The sequence below is a fragment of the Eublepharis macularius genome, chromosome 9 (assembly GCF_028583425.1).
Source record: "Eublepharis macularius isolate TG4126 chromosome 9, MPM_Emac_v1.0, whole genome shotgun sequence".
Lineage (NCBI taxonomy): Eukaryota > Metazoa > Chordata > Lepidosauria > Squamata > Eublepharidae > Eublepharis > Eublepharis macularius.
In genome coordinates this window covers 49,974,355-49,992,553 of record NC_072798.1, presented here as the reverse complement: position 1 = coordinate 49,992,553, position 18,199 = coordinate 49,974,355, and positions in this window count along the sequence as shown.

Genomic DNA, 18,199 nt, shown 5'->3' with positions numbered 1-18,199 from the left:
CTAGCAAAGGGGACCACAGAGGTGGCTGCCGCCATATGACCCAGCAAACACTGGATGGAGCGGACGGACTGGAACCATTTCCGCTTGAACATGGACACAAGACCCTTCAGGCACTTAGCCCTTTCACGGGGGAGCAGCGCCTTACCCTCTACCGAGTCTAAAATCGCTCCAATATAGGAGACGTTACGGTTGGGCACCAGCTTAGATTTTTCAAAATTTACCAGGAGCCCCAAGCGTTTGCAAGTGCTCAGTTCTAATTCTATGTCTTGCACCAGCTTAGACTCCGAACCAGCCACGATGAGCCAGTCATCGAGGTAGGGAAAGATAGTGCAGCCCTCCTCCCGAAGGAAGGAGACCACAGGAGCCACACATTTGGTGAATACACGTGGTGCCGTGGATAGACCGAAGGGCAGCACCTTATACCGGAAAACCCTTTGCCGGTAAACGAAGCTCAGGTATTTCCTGTGCTCCTCACGTATCCCCACATGAAAATAAGCGTCCTTCAAATCGAGGACAGCAAATCAATCCCCTTTCTTTAGCAATGAGATCACAGTTGACAGAGTGACCATCTTGAACTTAGTAACCTTTAAAAAGGCATTAAGGCCCCTCAAATCTAGAATGGGGCGTAAACCTCCATCCTTCTTGGGGACCAGGAAGAACCTAGAAAAGAACCCCCTTACAGATTCCTCATAGGCCATTTCTTCCACAGCACCCTTGGCCAAGAGCGACACTATTTCCGCATCTAGCTCTGCCATAGTATTATTTACAGCCGTTAGAGGTGAGCTACACCTAGGCAGTTCTAAAAATTCCAGCCCGTATCCCACATCAATGATCGTTAAGACCCATGAGTCAGATGTTATTGACTCCCAGTCAAAGATGAAAGGCTTAAGCCTGTCGGAAAAGTTCGGGGATGTGGCTGGATCGTCCCATCAATACTGCCTTCCAGGACCCTGCTGATCCTTCTTCTGGGCCAAGGGTTGAGGTGCACGAGGTTTGAAAGGCCTACGCCTCCTAGGCTGCTGAGCAGGAGTGTAGTGCCGCTGTGGGTAGGCAGGGTACTGCTGGTAGAAAGGCCGCTGTTGCTGGTACCTGTCCTGGTAGTGATACGGCATGTACCGTGCGGCGTACCGTGGCCTGGGTGCAGGTTTGTCCGATGGTGCCAACCCCAAGGACCGCGCCGTCTGCCTGTCCTCTTTTTTCTTCTTGGCCTTCCTCTGCATAACAGCCCTCATCTTCCTTGGTAGTCACCCATCCACACATTAACCCTGCTTAGCTTCAAAGCTCTGATCACATTATCCTACTCTGGCCTGTCAGGGCTATAATTGTGTATTGTGGTGTCCCAACCAACTCATGACAACCCCAAGAATATGGAGATTTCAAGGCAGAGGTGGTTTGCCATTGCATGCCTCTGCACAGCTGCTTCCTTGGAGGTCTGCCATCCAAGCACTAGCCATAACCAACCCTGCTTAGCTTCCAAGCTCTGAAAAGATCAAGCTTGCCAGAGCTATTCAGACTTTCCTTTCTATCTATTCTATTTTAGGGATCAGCTGTAAAGGTCCATGGAGTCTTATTGAAACTATGTTGACAGACTGAGACCAGCCAAACCCAATTCTCTAATCTGGGAAACTGGTTACAGCCAGGTATTTCATTCTCAGTGATTATTGACAGGGGTAGAAAAAAGGTTATTAGGCAACAATTCCAGGAACACTTACCTAGAAGCGAATTCTATTGCACTCAATGGGATTTTCTTTTGACTAGGTCTTCTAAGGACTGCGCCTTATAGTTCAGTTCAGGAACTATATTATGTTTTATAGTTAACTGGTTCTTGACTGAAAATTATTATTTGGATGAAAATTACTGGAGTTGGCTCCAAGTAGTTTCCATTACAAGGTGCATGGCAAGAAATAGTTTGAGGAGAATTAAAGGGTCTTGAAGAATTATAGCTGGAAGCCACGATTTCCTTTGTCTGAGCATAATGTTTTCCTCTTTGCAGGCAGCGGGTTGCTCTCTCCATGCTGCTGTGGATGGTCCACTGACTTTCAAGAGTGGCTCCTGCGGTACATGAAGGTTTGCAGTGTGAATAAGGGAGAAAATCCCCGTATCCTTACAGAAGTCCTGTGCGTGGCCCTTTGTATCCCAGTCTATATATAGTTTTAAGTGGTGTTGCTCATTAAGTAGGATATTTGTGTTTAAACAGGATTTATAGAAATCAGATTATAAATTCCCCAGTCAGGCAGCATTCCAGAGTTTCAAAGAATAATGAGCTTTTATTGAAGTAATCAGCACCTGCCCTGCTGAGAGCTGGTTTAATGGAACTTTCCATCTCTCTACTGGACTCAGCTAATTATTTGAAATTTAAAAACAGTGGATTATTTGAAAATAATCACTTTAATGCTTGTGAGCTCTTAAGATCTACTACAAACTTATTCTAAGTATCAAGCAGGAATAAATTATATAAGCATATTATTATCCTTTCTTGTAAGACTAATGAAAATGATTTCTTTCTTTAAAAAAGACTTTTAAATACTCTGAATAATTGATGTTACTAACTTCTAGCATTAACACAGTGAAAAATCTTTTCATACTGTTTGATTTAAAATGGAAAACTTTGTTATCTAATGTGTTGGATCCAGCCAGATTTTTTTCATTCAGTCTTGCCCATTCTCCTCTTCACCACAGGCTCCATCCCACACAACATGCAGGTCCCAGAGCATTTTTGACGATCAAAAGGGATTGTTCAATTGTTTATCACTAGCTGAAAAGATCCACTCCTGTGTTAGATGTTGATAATGCTAGAGCATGTATTTTTTGTTCTTGTTTCTTGAAGTGTCATATTTATTTAATTTAAAGCCTGTCTTTCTCCCTAGTTGGGACCTGAAGTGACTTACAACAGAGTCCTTCCCTTGTTCATTTTATCCTCATAACAATAACCCTGTGAAGTAGGCTGAGAAAGACTGACATGCCTGAGATGGTGACTGAGCCATGGCTGAGTGGGTGATTCTTCCATATATCATGTGGGATAATAATGAACTGAGAGTCAGGCAGGAGTAACAACAAAAAGTCTTTATCATCATCATCATCATCATCATCATCATCATTATTATTATTATTATTATTGAGATTAAGATTTATAACCTGCTCTTCCTGCAAGCGGGCTCAGAGCAGGTAACATCAATTAATAAAAATCACATTAAAATACATTAAAACGTAAGAATCAGTGCAAGAAGGCAGCAGCTCTGCACAGCTCTGCACATGCCAACCCCAAACCTAATACATCCCATGGGGGTGGGAGATGGTACATACATTAGACGAGTCAGCAGACAATCAGAAGGAGGGGGAAGCATTCCCTGCTCAACAGGAGATGCAAAATCTGCTTGTAACTCCTCAACATCCTTTCCTTCTTTCCTTCCTTCCTTCTTCTCTGCTGCGTCACTTCCTGTAGCTGTTTCCTCTCACTCTGCTTCCTCCTGTGTTCCTTTCTACTTTCTTAACTAGAATTGGCAGGCCCCCATAACTGAAAAAGAGAGGTGGGGTGCCAAAGGTGCAGGAGTGCCAATCCTTCTATTGCAGTGAACAGAGGCAGGCCAGAGCATGTCAGTCACGCTGGGGGGAAAGTGGGTTAAAATAGTTTTAAATTAGAGTTGCAATGGATCTTTAATCAATAGAGAGTCAGATGCTTGTTTGCCTTTTAAGAAAAGTTTACTCTCAAGGAAAAAGGTACACAGGGTTCCTACAAAATAAAGAAATCTATCCCCTACATCTTGACACTATGGAGTACAAACCTAAACAGCATGGATAATGGAGATTCTTCTTCTTGCTTTTCTTCTTCTCAGGACAGGAAATCACCTGACCTATTGCCCAATAACAGTTTACAAACACATCTCAGTTTCCCAGGCTTTCAGATAGATAAGGCTATTGGCCTTCTGCTGGGTTTCCTTCCAGGTCGATACAAACAATAGAACACTGGGTAAACACATTAACCCCATAATGACTGAATGTCAGAACTTGCAACCTATATTCCAACAAGTCACAGAAATGTTAATGTGTTTTCTAATACTGAACAGACAGTTTCTTCCATGCTACATCTCACACACCTGATAGAGCTCAGATCTACAAAAGCTTCTTACAAGATGTCACAAGGCTCTGTTTTTTCCACAACAGACTAAGGGAGCCATCATAAGCAGGTCTGTTTGGAAATATCCCATTTTATTCAGTTGTTCTTACGCCCAGGAAAGTGTTCTTAGGATTGCAGTCTCATACCTCTTTCCCACTGGAATCATTTGGATTGTTTGGTTTAAAGGCATTTTTCTGTTTCTCTTTGAGTTTACTTAACAGAAGTATCCCCGAACTGTAGTAGGTCTTTAGCATGCCATAATATAGGATGCTTGTGTATATTTGGCATCAACAAGGTTCTGTGAAATGCATCTTTTGATTCTTCCTAGCCAAATATCCGTATTTCAAAGGGTTTAGTGCATTTAGCTTGTATTACCTTGGTTGATATCTCCTTACACTTTTTAATATTTGTATAGTTTATTCAAATATTTCTGGTATTTGCTATGACACGTCTTCTTACCAGATGAGAATGGCCATGTGAATCTTTATTATTTAAAGAATTATCTTTAGGGATGGGGGAAATCTACCTTGTTAAATTACTGAAGTATGAAATGAATAGCCCTCACTCCATATTGTTTTCAAATTATTTCAGAATTGCACTTCTAATCCTACCTTTTCACTTTTCATCTAATCCTTTCTCTCTCTAGCCGGTGAGAAAAAAACCCTTTTAAGAACAGTTTACAAAGATACTGAGCTCTTGCAGGAATTCTTAACACAGAGTCAGTCTTCTATTCCATAACTTGTTTTTAATGAATCTAAAATATCATATTCAATCAATATTTTTTGTTAGGCTCTACTTTCAAATGTGAAATTACTAATAATTTCTAAATGTAATTTTAGAGTTCTTTCTAATTGTACCATTATTGTATATGTATAGTTCTTTAAGGATTATAAACTCAGGAAAGGAGTTTGTTTAGTAAGCCTGTTCTAGAGGGAGGGTTTGTAATTAAGAAATTAGCTTCACAAGGTGCTCCCATATAGCTTGTACGTATTCTAATATCTGAGCATAATGTTAGCTTTACAGTGTGGGATCACTCAAGCCACAGTTGTATAACTTAAATTATTTCCAATTTTCTAGGTCTTTCAACGGAGATATAAAAAAGATACAAAGATCAAAGAGAGAAAAAGTACAATCCCTATCCACAAGGAAATAGATTTTCTATAGCCAACACAATAAATAATTTCTTTATTAGATACCACATTCAGTGTTCACAAATCAGAAAATAATAGCCTAGACCATGTTCCAGCCAACCAATAAACGGAGCATAAATGATTCACACCCTCTCTTCACATTTCTGAAAAACTATATGAAGTTGTGAATGAGAAAACAGAAGCTGCTATACTTGCTTAACTTTGCACTTCATGGTAGGGAAAACACATAGCTTCTACTACACATTATCAAAGAAGCTGGGAAAGAGGTGGTGAAGTGCCTTGCGAATCTTCTGTTGAGACTAGAGATGGGCATGATCGGCATTACGATAGAAAAATACCCACGATAATGGCATTCAAGCGATCAGGACCCGGCGGATCGGTGCCGTCCACGGCGACTGATCCAGCGTTTGGGGGGGGGGCTTCATCGGGGCTTCATTGGAGCGATCGGTATCTGATCGGAGATCCAGTCACTCCGGCACCAGTAATCTATTCCCCTGGCAATGGAGCCAGGGGAATGCCTGAGCTGAGTTTGCCCTCCTTCTGTCACCCTGGAAACCCGAATGGAAGCTCAGCTTGCCTTGATCAGCAGGGCTTCCTTCCAACCACGGAGCAGCAACGTACTCACCAGTTGGGAGAAGACAGCCAGGGGAGGGAGGGGGAAGGGGGTGTTCTGTAACCATGGGCACTCCAAACATTTTTTGCTTTTTAAAAAAACGGGGCTTTGTAGGAGGAATCATTGTTTTTCTGTCTGTCACTCTCTGTTTTTAACCTGCTTTTAAAACACTGTCTTTTGTGGGAAAACCTCATTCACGGTTCTGTGTGTGTGTTTAAAATATGCTTTTGGAAGACTGGCTGCTTGCTTTTAAAATTGGGTGGGGAGGAATGGAGGATTCTGTCCCTGCTTTTTTAAAAAAGCTGGCTGAAACATGATGGGGTGTCATGTTAAAAAGAGCATTTTAATTTGTAGTTCTTAGGTTGTTGAAAATGAGCCTTTAAATCAATATTAGCTTTATATGGTTGAATATAACATTCACAGTTATTTATATTTCTGATATTTTTTCTGTCAGCATTAAAGGAATGTTAAACTGTATAATGAAATTACTGAATCTATAAGATCCCTGTAGATGGTTTTCTCATTTTTACATAGAAATGTGATGTGTATTGTACATGGTACCGTTAGGACAGCTTGTCAGAATGGATTTGGTCTGTTTTCTTACTACTGAGTTTTATATGTCATGATTATATTGTGACAGTTTTCTATGTTTAGTTTAGAAATACAGTATGGGTTTTTTGTATGTATACCTTTTTAGCTTTTTGAAACAGCAGGAAGATCTGGGTTCAAATCTACGCTCATTGTGAAACCTACTGGGTGACCTTAGGCCAGTCACACACTTTAAGCCAAAGCTACTTCACAGGCTTGTTGTGAGGCTAAAATGAAGGAGGGGAAAACCACGTATATAACAACAAAGTTTATTAGCCAGAGGCCATCACATTCTTGAAATAGGAAAACCACATGTTTCCCTGTGTTTCTGGGAATAAGAGCAAGACAAAAATACATTAGATAATAAATAAATAATGGGCTGGAAAGCTCATTATACCTTGTCCCCTCATGGCTGCCAGGTCCCTTGCTATGGCAGGGAATCTCCTACCCCCCAGCCACCACTCCCCACTGCTGCGCACCTGCCTGGCAGGGGGAAAAGGTGTTGGGAAAGGGAGAAGGCAGGCAGGCATGCGTGGAAAGTCAGCACCTGTGGCCCTAAGCAGTTATGTCATTTCTGTCAAGACTTGGACCTTCCCTCTCCCTGTGTCCCTCCACGGCAGCTTCAGGGCCTTCTGCAGGTGCCACTTTGTCTCAGTGAGAAAGGCAGTCTAAAAACATTGTAAATAAATAAAACTAATAAAAATAGTCTTTCCAGGGCTGATTTTTTTTAAAAAATTGCCCCAAAACATAGCTGTGGGCCATGGGCATGCATGTGCTCTTTGCACATGTGCACAGCACCCACACGCCCCATTTTGGACTTAGAGGGACCTGACAATCCTGACACAACTAAATATACTAGAGGTGAAAGCAGTGAATTGTGCTCTAGTTGCTTTTATGAATGTAGTTTACGGCACAATTGTTCAAGTGGTGACAGACAACATCACAGTGAGCCCTGAACAAACATGGAGATACTAACTTTAGCTGTTATGCATAGAAAGTCTGAAATATGGGAAGGTGCATCTCCCCCAATGTCATGATACGTATTGCAGGTGTCCAAAATGTGGTGCTAGATTGCTCATGTAGATCTCTTACAATGGGTGATGAATCAGTCTTATAGTACAGCACCTTCCCCATATTTCCCACTGCTGGAATCATCTAGACTCCATGATATGCCATGCAAAATGTCCTGGGTTTCTCTTCTCCCTTGGGGATGTACTTCTAATTGCTTGATATAGATTTGTGCTCTATTCTCCTTTACGCCCATCTCTCTAATAAGAAAGGTGTGCAGAATCTGACAGGATGGGTCACACTGTGTCTTGATAAACCTTTTCTAATCCAGACAGACCTTATTCATGGCTCTTGTGTCAATGTCTCAAGGTTAATCGCACATACTATTTCCACTTCTTTAAGGAAGACTTGTAAAGGCAAGGGAAAGTGCTTCATCATAACATCAAAGCACTACATTTGTCAGCTTTGGTTTATTCAGATGGTCTGGTTCAAAGAGTCCTTGGAGAAACTAGAAAACCTTTGACTAGGAAATTGTAGTGAGGAAAAAAATGATTTTTTGTGTGTGTGTATGTAATTGGACACTTCAAAAGCACATTAACCCTTAATCCTGTCCCTTGGGTTTAGTAGGTAACTATCTTTTATCCCTGGAAGATACTGGTTTGGCTTGTGCCTGAATCAAAGTTCATCTAGCACTTACAGAAGCTTTTTGTAAGTCCTTGCTCAGAGGGAATCTAAATCCTTTAAAAATGGGCAGTACAATTTGTATCCCCTGATAAAGGCTCCTATTCCTCAATGGTGTTTGTCTCTTGTACTCTCAAAATGAACACTAAAGCCTTTGGAACTGCTAGTCAACTATGCTTTGCAGTTTTTGACATGGAAAACTGTTTTCCTCCTTGTTATCACCTCAGCTCACATAGCCTGAGATCTATAACCTCTTCAACATGAGCTACTATTCCTGAAGTTTCTCAGAGAGAAAGTAGTTCTAAACACTATTTAAAACATGGGAAGACCGGTCATGGCTCTCTTGTGTTTTTCAGTCCTTAGACCACCACATTGCTAAACCCAAACTTGATGCTCTCAGAACATATGACAATTCACCACAGCCATCACTGTTTTAGACCAATGAACAAACTCTTCTGCTGAAATATACCACTTCAAGTATCAAATATTTTGACTGGAGGTATTCATCTGATTTATCAATGCATAAGAACAGTTTATAAAGTATGCCTAAATGGAATGGTCTTACTTGTTATTTATTCTTTGAAAATAGTGCCACCGAGTGGTTGAGATCCTAACTACATGCTTCCAATAGCATAAATATTCCTCTCTCTGCATGAATCAAGAGTATATGCTATTCTTATTTTAGCAATAAACTGGGCTAATTTCAAGGGGGAACACGCAGGAACGCAGTTCTGGCAGTTCATCAAAGAAGTCACATGTCAGGTGGCCCCGCCCACCTGACTCAGCCATTTTGAGCCCGTTTCATCCTGGATTGGGGCCGAAATGGCCTGGATCGGGCTTCTAACGGGTGGTGGATCACTCTCCTGCTCAGCAGAGGCTCACTCCTGACCATTTTGGGCCCCTTTTCGGCCATTTTCAGCCCCTTTTTGCCATTTTGGGCCCAACTTCAGCCCTGAATGGCCAAGATTGGGTCCAAAACAGCCAGGATAAGTGATGGCAGGGGGTGTGGCATATGCAAATCAGTTATGCCAATGAAATATTTCCAGTGGTGGCAAGGGGCATGGCATATGCTAATGAGATATGCTAATGAGTTCCTCCAGCTCTTTTTCTACAAAATGACCTCTGGCAATAAATGTTATTTGATATGAACGTCAATGTACTATAATTCAGAGATTAACTGCTTTCTCATTTATGTGTAAAAGGATCTTATACTATATAAAGTAAGCATAAATTCCAAAACAGCAACAAATACCTAATCTTCAGAGTGTGAACACTAGAACTTTGGCCCAAATGAAGTGAATAAAAAGGGGCACAAACTCTGGGGAAACAAATGTAATTGGAACACAAACTACGAAACTGAGAAATTTATCATTAAAAATGTTAATACAAGCAACAAAAAATTCATTGACTATATCAGAAATAGACCCAAAAACAAAAACAAAAAAAACCTGATACAAATGTCAAAGCCTGACAAACAATCTGACAGAAACTTTATCACATGATGAAGGAGTGAAAGGGAAGATAAAAAGACTGCAAAGCCTAATGACTTCTGTCTATCACTGCAGAAGAACTAAGGCCAAGGAAGCCATTTGAGATTGCAAAACACATGCTGATGGAACTTTAAAAAAAAAATTCTTTCTCAGGATCCCTTAAGTTACTTTACCAAATCTTCAGATATAGTATAAACTTCAAAAGTTACACTGATGGTACCCTAAAGATAATAATGGGTACCTGGAAAACTGGGTAATTAACAATGTTATCCTAAGCAGAGTTACACCCTTCTAAATCCGTTGACTTCACTGGACTACTTAGAAGGTGTAACTGATTTAAATTGCACTGTAAGGATCTGATTGACATAACTGGCATAAAAAGTGGGGAAACAGGTCATTGTGGTTTTCAAGAGGTGCTTCAGGTCCTGAGGCATGGAAAATAGGAAGTAATAAGCCTCTCCTTCTAACAGGAATGGTTTCGAGATATTTTTTCCACTAGAAAGTTTGTTTTTTTAACCAGTTTCATATATTTTTGTCACATAACTGGAAAGAGAAACATGCAAAATTAGGAAAATATTACAGTTTGTCTTTCCCCCCAGATTATATGCTGCTCAAGAAGTCAAAAATCTCTGTTCAGTATCTATGACCTCAGAAAATAACAACAGATACTTTGGGTGATCAGGTAAAGGTAATTGTACAGGAACAGCACTTTAAAAATTTGCAGGACTTCCTCAGTAGCTTTTATGAAAATGCTTTATTCTTGGATGATAATTCAAATCTAGACTCTGAAGGGACTGCCTGAATTTTTGAATGTAATATGCAGGCTTCACATTTCACTAAAAACTGTAATTTTCCAAACAATTCAATTTGGATCTAGTTCAATATTGACAATTTTTCTCTGAGAGCTTTCTAAAAAAAGCATATTTGTTTTCCAAGCATTGTCTTCTAGGTCAGATGTTTGCCCTTACATCTTGACTCGCTGATCTGGGAAGGACTCTTGTTCTACATAACTAGAGGCACTGCTTATCTAAGCTATTTCAGTTATTGGACATGAGATGGGAGGAGCAGATGTGTGCTCACTCTACAAGGGAGAATCTTAATGGCTTGGATATGCTTTCTTCTGTCTGGCTTCATTCTGAGAGGGAGGCTTCTTTGGGTGAGGAATACAGGCTCGAGAAAGAAGAAAAAGGTCAGAGATGGAAATTGGTTAAAATTTGAGTAAGAGGCAACGTTGGGTAGAAAGCACAATCTCTGAGAATTTCAAGTTGTATGTCCATAGAATGGATACAATATATGTATAAGCCTTGAAAATTATGTGTTTGTTTGAAATGTATGAGGCCTATGTTCCTCTGCACAGTGGTTTCTGGTCTTGGATCATGTCCCTCTGGAGGATGGTGACTTCAATGCAGGCTGGGTGAGGGGTTGCTTGGCAACAGGAGTGAAGTGTGGGGTTAGAGTTGCCTGGGATGGTCAATTTTAATGGAAGAAGCATTCACTCTGGAGGTAATGGAGAATTAGGAGTGAAAGAAGGCATTCCTGGGAAGGACAAGCCTCTGGGAAAAGGAGAAGAGTAGTGACAAAGAAGGCATGGACCTCAGATAGGATTGCTATCCCCCTGCCCAGTGTCATTCCCCCTGCTGCTTCCACGGTGTCATGAGTCAGCCAGGCCTCAGGTAGAGCGAGGACTCCTTGGGAGAAGAGGAGCCCCATGTAGCCAGTCCTGAGGTAACAGAAGCCAACCAGCAGGAGAATGAGTGGCAGGCTTGTCAGGATTAATAGCTGGTGCAGAGCCACTGAGACCTTCCAGCCCTGATTCAGCAGGGCAGGGGCAGGCAGATTGCTTTTTACTCTCTCTCCTTCCTTTTGGAAGGTGGGACCAAGGCCAGCGGGGGGGGGGGCTTTCCCAGGCTTTTTCATGTCCAGTCTGCCTACGGTTGCCAGGTCCACCTAGCTTCCTCATGGGAAGGGAGGGGCCCATCACTTACCTGTCCAGAGTGACATTATTGTGCAGGCCCCAGCTGCACTCTCTGACTTCGTGCTGGGCTGATTTGGGCCCCCAAACAGGCTGTATTGGCCAGCGCAAAGCCCACTGGAGGAACAGCAACCCTAAGTCTGCTCCTGCTCAAAAGGTAGTTCTGAGGATAAAATGGAGGAGAGGGGAATGATATAAACTGCTTTGGGTCCTCACTGTAGAGAAAAATGGGGAGGAACTAAAATGAATAAATAATTGGTAGGTAGGTAGGTATAGCTGAAGATGGGGCAGAGGTGTCTAAGGTGGGTGAACCCTCTGGCCACTGTTCCAGGTGCTGCTGACAGCCACCCAGACCCCTAGCAACCCTCCTAGAGGGATACAACTAGAGATGGGCAAGATCCCCCCAAAAATACCGATTAAGCTGTTCGTGGATCTGGGCCGCTGCCGAACCCAGGCCACCGATTCTAACCGATCAAGTCCCATTTCTGATCCGGAATCGGGAACGCCAAAGCGGGAGGGCGCCCTGCTGTTTCCAGCGATATAGGAACGGTGGTTGGTGGCAGCGGCCACCAGGCCCGGCGGGCAGGGGGAGGCAGCGATGAGCCACCTCCCTTCAGGGAGGGAGGGGACATTCACACACACACACACACTTAGAGTGGGGGGGGGAGTTTTTAACCTGGCAACGAGCCGCCTCCTCTCAGGGAGGGGACATTACCAGGGCCAGATCTACAGTTGCCAGTGCCCAGGGCAACCGTAGTCAGGCTCTTGCACATGCATGTGCGCTCCTTGCCCCCCTGCCCACTCAGCAAGCTGGCTGTCCCGATGCGCTGCGGAGCTGGCAGCAGCGTGAGTGGCTCGGTGGCTGCCCGCGCTGTTCACCTGCCCTGCAAGACAAGGGGTGGCCAGCTTGCCCGCGTGCCCCTTGTCCTGGGGAAAGGCAAACAGCGCAGGCGGCCTCCCAGCCTCCTGCGCTGCCTTTTGCCTTTCCCCAGGACAAGGGGCGGCTGGATTGCCCACACGCCCCTTGTCCTGGGGAAAGACGAACGGTGCGGACAGCCACCCAGCCTCCTGCGCTGCCTTTTGCCTTTCCTTTGTGCCCATGGCTTCAGAACACCCCCTTCCCCCTCCTTCCCCTGGGTTGCTGCTCCATGGTTGGAAGGAAGCCTGCTAATCAAGGAAAGCTGGGCTTCCATTCGTGTTTCGAGGGTGACAGAAGGAGGGCAAACACAGCTCATTCCCCTGGCTCCGTTGCCCCGGGAATAAATTAAATTACTGGCGCCAGAGTGTCTGCAATTCCGAACAGAAACTGATACATCCTATCAAGTCTCGAACAAGCAAACCTCTGACTGCTGGATCGGTTGCCGTGGGCGGAACCGATTAGCTGAGTCACGATGGCGCAAACGCCAAAATCGGTTTTTTTTTGAAATCATAATTCAGATCATGCCCATGTCTAGATACAACTCACCTATTTTATATGAGACTCCCCAGTCTCTGGGTTCTTAGTCTGGAGGACCCTGCACACAGTAAGTCAGACACTCGAGGCACAGGCATAAAATAAAGGTAGTTATTTATTGAGTTAGAAGAGTGTTTGCAGCATAGCAGTAACCACTCTCAAGGCACAAGCAATGGCAAATAAAACAAAAACAGCTTTATTCTATTCTGGCTAAAAGCTGACTAACTAGACACATGACTATCTAGCTTGCATTCTCTGGTGGTTGGAGTGCTCATACTCGCAACACTGTCCAAAACCCAGGCCAGGCAGCTCTGGTCGTTTCAGGCCTGACAGGGCACAAAGTCTCTCACATGCTGGTCCATGAGGGTCGAGGCAAGATGGTCAAACCAAAAATCCTAGTGAGAGTGAAGCCAATTTTAGAGTCCAGTGAGGAGCCAACTTTTCTAGCAGTGACAGCCAATCAGCAGTCACTTACTGTCAGCGTTGCTAGGCTGAGACAGAGAAAGAGGCCGTGCAGAAACCAACACTCCCTTTCTGTCAAGGCCGCCTTGTCTAAGCACCAGCAAACAGGTGCGACTCACTAACTGGGTGGCAGGCCAAAACTGGACCTGAGAGATCTTAGGAGCCTGAACAAAAATGCTCTAAATAGGCTTATATGTGAACTTCTAGACAAGGGGCAGAGAAAAGGTAAATTTATTAATGGGTGGGAAGAAGAGAAGAAAGCAAAGAAGGGTAAGGATATGGGCATTGCCAGGAAGAAGAGGGAAAGCGGAAATAGTGTGTGGAAGATGATGCAGTGGAAAATAAGGTGTCCCTCTTTACGAATTCTCCACTGTGCAACTGGGCTTGTGCTTGGAGACTGATACTGAGCAACTGGGCCATAGTTTTCCCAGGCAAAGGCTGCCAGGGGTAGAGAAAGAAGAAAAACTGATGATGGGGTCAGATAAAGGTTGGTTCTCTTGTGGGTGGGAAGGAGAGAAGGAAGCAGGAATAGGGGAGTTACTGGATTTTTCAGAAAAGAGAAAGAGGGAAGGGTGGTGGAGGAGAAATTAGATCCCCCTTGCAAATCCTTGCAGTTCCCAAAGCTTGTTCAGTATATTTTACTAGTCAGCAAAAGCAGACTAGACATAATAGCCACTGAAAGTTTTCTAGTGGTCTGATGGCCTCTCCCCTCTCCTGGCTGCTCCACCCAAGGGTAGAAGGGCCCTGTCTGGACTGGGGGAGAGAGCTTCCAGTCCATGCAAGCTGTGCCCAGCTTGGAAAAGGCATCTCCTGGCCCATGTGTAGATGCACCCAGCCCAGCAGAGCCAGGCACAGCATGTAGATGACTGCCTGGGTCTGGTGGAGCTGTAGGAGGGACACAACCAAGTGATGTGTCAGGCTAGCTGACTTCCTTTGCGAGGACAGGGCTTGGACAGGATCGGGTATGTGTATCCAGGGCCATATTTCTTCACAGTCGGCTGCTAGAATTCAGGCCAGGGCCAAAATCCTCTCTGATCATGTCTTGATTGTATATATTGATTGAACAGAACTGTTGTCAGACTGTGTTCCTAAGCCCTTTGAACTGGATGTCATTTCCATTGAAAAGGTAGAGTTTTGAACTAGAACTTGGGAATGCAATCAATAAGACTGCTTTAGAGTAAGTGCCCCAAGGACTGCCATAATTTGTTTTCTATAATGAAAAACAGGAAATGGAAATCGATTTTCTATTTGTAGAATCATTACTGAATACAAAAGGTATAACTCTTCTACACAGAACTATTTATTCTTTTCCTCAATTTATTTGCCTTGTGGATGCCAGAATTAAGTTCTTCAAATCAACATAAAACAAAGATTTAGTGATGTCTGACAGGGGGTGAGAATGAGACAGAGCGTTAGGTGGATAAATGGAGCTTGTACAATAGCTCGAAATAAATACGTTTGAAATGTCTTATCATTAATGATTCTACTAATTGCGGTTCCCTCTTTCAGAGAAAAACTAAATAAAAAGCCCATCAACTCTTATGATATGTTTGTTGTAGAAAAAGCAAAATCGTCATGCCAGGAAAGACATGTGTGAGGACTTCTGTAGCCCACTCTCAGCATGGCATCTAATGCTGTCAGCACAGCAGTGGATGCTGCTCACAAATCATACAGAGAGTACTCAAGGGCAAAGTTTCCCAAGGGGCAGCACCAGGAACAGCATGGGAGTGCATATTGTGTGTGATCTAGACCTGCTTTCCCACATCACCAAAGAGAAGAAAGAAGGGGCCATACTGGTGAATTATAGCCAGGAAAAGTGGAGCCCTCCTGGCTCCATGGCAACTAGAGCTGCCAATCTTCCAGTGGAGCCTGGAGATCTCCTGGTATGACAACTGCTCTCCAGGGAACAGAGATCAGTTCCCCTGCAGAAAATGGCTTCTTTGGAGGGTGGACTGTATGATATCGTACCTTGCTGAGTTCCTTTCCCATTTCATATTTGTCTTTGGTTTCTAATTGTGGGGTTGTTTTTAGTTAAGATTATTTTATTATATTGCAAATCTCCTCAGGAGAGGTGGCATGGAAACATTTTAAATGTGTAAGTACCTGAAAAACATTTATTCCCTATACCACTGAGTAAACATGCCCCAGTGATTTCAGCAGCTTCAGACTGTGTTTGCGCAAATGGGGCGGGGTGGGAGGAGTTGGCTTAAAGAGCTACACTGCAACCCTACGGGAATAAGTGCCTCTGTAGAACTTCTGAGGAAGCATGTCCTGCATTAGGCTCATAATCAGAAATAAAACTTTCAGGTATGATTGATTTCTATGGAGCTGAAGCAGCTTTCTACAGATTGTTCCCCAGATAATTGTTCCTATTTAACTGAATTTAGCCACACTACAGTCTCATTGAAATTTCAGTGGAACTTCAGCAGAATGAAATTTAGGTGGCCACTTTGTGCCATTAGCACTTAATTCACTTAAGTGCTTTCCTCAATCAGTTCAGAGGACCTGAATAATTTCTTTCTGACACTGTTGATAGGCAAGTGAATTACTAGACAGACAGGAAACTTAGATGCGAGAGCAGAATGCACATTTATTTAAAGATCTGGACATCAAGGTATATCCGAAAGCACTGGTGAATCCAGGTTGGATTTTTTTTTTATGGTCCAGAATTCTGTGGTTGTTGTGTATTTATGGCTCACATGAAATGCTAAGGTGAGATTCTGGATCAGCATTCTCAGTTGTTTGTCTTCTACGACTGCTCTCACCTTCTCTGATCTCGTCATCACCTACAAAAATGCCCCCTTCTGGGGTCATTGCGGAAATGGTAGCCATACAACTGGTACTTGCATCTATGATATCACAATAATTATAGTCTATGGATAGCTGCAGTTTTAATTTCTCTTTATCTCCTTTGTTTGCAGCTGCAGCAGCAGCTTTCTTCTCCTCTTGGCGCATGTCCTGATAGACTTGATGGATGATGAACTGTGTTGTGTTCCTAGGGGCACGCATTCCTGGTGCTCTCCAGCCACACAAGTTCATGGGGCGCAGCCTTCCCTTGATAGCTGCACACATAAGTGCCAGCAATCGCTGTCGCCTCAAGAACCGCTTCCGGCTAGAGTAGCAGCGGCGACGGCATTGCCAGGCCCCACGGCATCTACGGAACCATTGATGGCGTACAGTACACCAACACTTGGTTTGCTTCTTCCTGTGTGATCTCCTCCAGAAGCCTCTCTTTTTCTTCCACTGTTTACAGAATCTGCAGTTGTTCCATTTCACAGAGTAGTGAGTGTTGGGCTGCTTTACTTTAGTATAATGCCAATTGTGAGACATTCTGTTTCTTCCTGCATTTGGGATCATCAGAGGCCATTGTCTGTTATAACCTTGTTGCATACAAAGCTGCTGATAACACAGTAGTCCCTGTCTCCACATCTTAGTGAGAGATAACTTGTTTTAGTCTCTCTGCCTTTGGTACTTACAGTCTTTCCAGTGTTTTCCCTACTGCAACAGCCACAGTCTTTGCTGTTTACTTTGTGCAATGCTGTTTGTTCCAGCTGCCTCTGAATAGCTGGGCACCTACTAATCTTCTAGTGACTTTTTAAAATCTTATGTAGGCGTTCAATCCTCCCTTGTGGCTGTGGTGCCTATTCACTGACAGTAACTCAATGAGACTTTTGGTGTGAGATGCAGTTTGGACCCAGATTCAATAGGGCATACCACCAGTAGTGGTGTCTTCCGTTTCTGTTGAGAGTCCTGTACACGTTGAATAAAGCATCACAGTCACCCAGGGCAACAAAGAACCAATCATAAAGCAATGGGTGGGGCTCTGACTGGACATTCTACTGGCTTTTGATCCTTGAATCAGTATGTGAAAGGTTTATTAAATCAATTGTTCTGTTTCCCTTAGGTTCTGTCACAGCTGGCCCTACACACTTACCATGGTAGCCACAGTGGTGAACATGGTTTAGCTAGAAACAGCTTAAGCCAAATACTAGCTTCAGATAACCCAACACAGTGTAAGTGCTGAAATTCTAAACTATCATATTAATCTGTCATGTCAGAGCTATGTTTTGAAGCCATCACTCAACTTTACAGCATTTAAAATCTATACCAGCATCAAGTTTGAATGCTTTTTCTTGCTCTTGGTGCTTAAACTAACTATCCTGGCTTTCAAAATATTTCATTGATGTTGGCAATCATTACTAATTCTATTTTTTAGAACAGAAGATTGAAAAACAGGCCTGTCTACTTGATTTCCAAATCACAAACTAACGATGAGATCTGGAAACCAATTTTAGATGTTTTAAATGCCAAAGAAGTAATTCCCCCCACACAACAAAGTTAAAATGCTCATTTATTGTAATTCTTGGGTTTTTAATAATTTGCCAAGAGTGGTTTTGATAATGTCTTTTATGGCTTAGTTTTAATCCCTTTCTTGTTTGTACAGTATGGTTTTATCATTTCTTGTATTAAATTTGGATAAATAAAACAAACAAACAAACAAACAAACTAACAGCGAATGCAAGAAGCATAAAAATTTTACCCGTAATCTTCTCTATCTACTAGGTTTGCTGAGTTTAAGCACAATTCCTAAAATGATTCTTGGCCTGAGAGAAAAATACTTAAATCTACAAAAAGAGTGAATGCCATATGCTTTGCTGTTTTTGATT